Raw genomic sequence first — 1,411 nt, 5'->3', positions numbered from 1 at the left:
AATATATTTTGTAACATGTGAAAATATCAGAAAATAAAAAAAAACCCTAATATTCATACTAGTGGCACACCACCACATAGTGCGCCATTACTAAGCCAGAGCACACTAATGGCGCATCATCCACAAGTGCGCAATTAGTATGCCAAAGCACATGGGTAAATATGGCCCCCTGGGAGGCACACTAATGGCGCACCGTGGGCTATACTAATGGCGCACTGCATGGTGCGCCATTAGTATACCAGATACTAATGGCGCACCATAGGTGCGCCATTAGTAAAAAATACTAACGGCGTGCTAGTAGTGGCGCACCTATAGTACGCCATTAGTAGGCAAGACAGGTGCGCCACTAGTAGGCCTTTTCCTAGTAGTGAGTCCTTGGTTTATTTATAGAATGCTCTTTGCACTTCACTTGTATCTTTTGAGTATGGCTTTATAGAATGCTTCATGAACTTCACTTATATCATTTGAAGTTTGTATTGCATGTTTCTCTTCACTTAGACAACCTCCATTTGTAGAATGCTCTTTTGCTGCACTTATAATTGTTAGAGAGTGGGCATATCTTTTGTAGAAAGAACTAAACTCTCTTGCTTCACTTATATCCATTTAGAGAGATGACAGGAACTGGTCATTCACATGGTTAGTCATAAAATCCAACATAAAACTTGTAGATCACTGAATAGGATGTGTTTGATTCCTTGCAATAGTTTTGCAATATAAAGATGGTGATATTAGAGTCATGCTAGTGGTTAGTTGTGGATTAGTAGAAATACTTGTGTTGAGGTTTGTGATTCCCGTAGCATGCACGTATGGTGAACCGTTATGTAACGAAGTTGGAGCATGAGGTATTTATTGATTGTCTTCCTTATGAGTGGCGGTCGGGGATGAGCGATGGTCTTTTCCTACCAATCTATCCCCCTAGGTGCATGCATAGTAGTACTTTGCTTCGAGGGCTAATATACTTTTGCAATAAGTATGTGAGTTCTTTATGAATAATGTTGAGTCCATGGATTATACACACTCTCACCCTTCCATCATTGCTAGCCTCTCTATTATCGCACAACTTTCGCCGGTACCACAAACCCACCATATACCTTCCTCAAAACAGCCACCATACCTACATATCATGGCATTTCCATAGCCATTCCGAGATATATTGCCATGCAACTTCCATCATCATCATATACATGACTTGAGCATTCATTGTCATATTGCTTTGCATGATCGTAAGATAGCTAGCATGACGTTTTCATGGCTTGTCCATTTTTTTATGTCATTGCTACGCTAGATCATTGCACATCCCGGTACACCGCCGGAGGCATTCATATAGAGTCATATCTTTGTTCTAGTATCGAGTTGTAATATTGAGTTGTAAGTAAATAAAAGTGTGATGATCGTCATTCTTAGAGCATTG

This window comes from Triticum dicoccoides, chromosome 2A (genome assembly GCF_002162155.2).
Source record: "Triticum dicoccoides isolate Atlit2015 ecotype Zavitan chromosome 2A, WEW_v2.0, whole genome shotgun sequence".
NCBI lineage: Eukaryota > Viridiplantae > Streptophyta > Magnoliopsida > Poales > Poaceae > Triticum > Triticum dicoccoides.
This window is presented reverse-complemented; position numbering follows the sequence as displayed.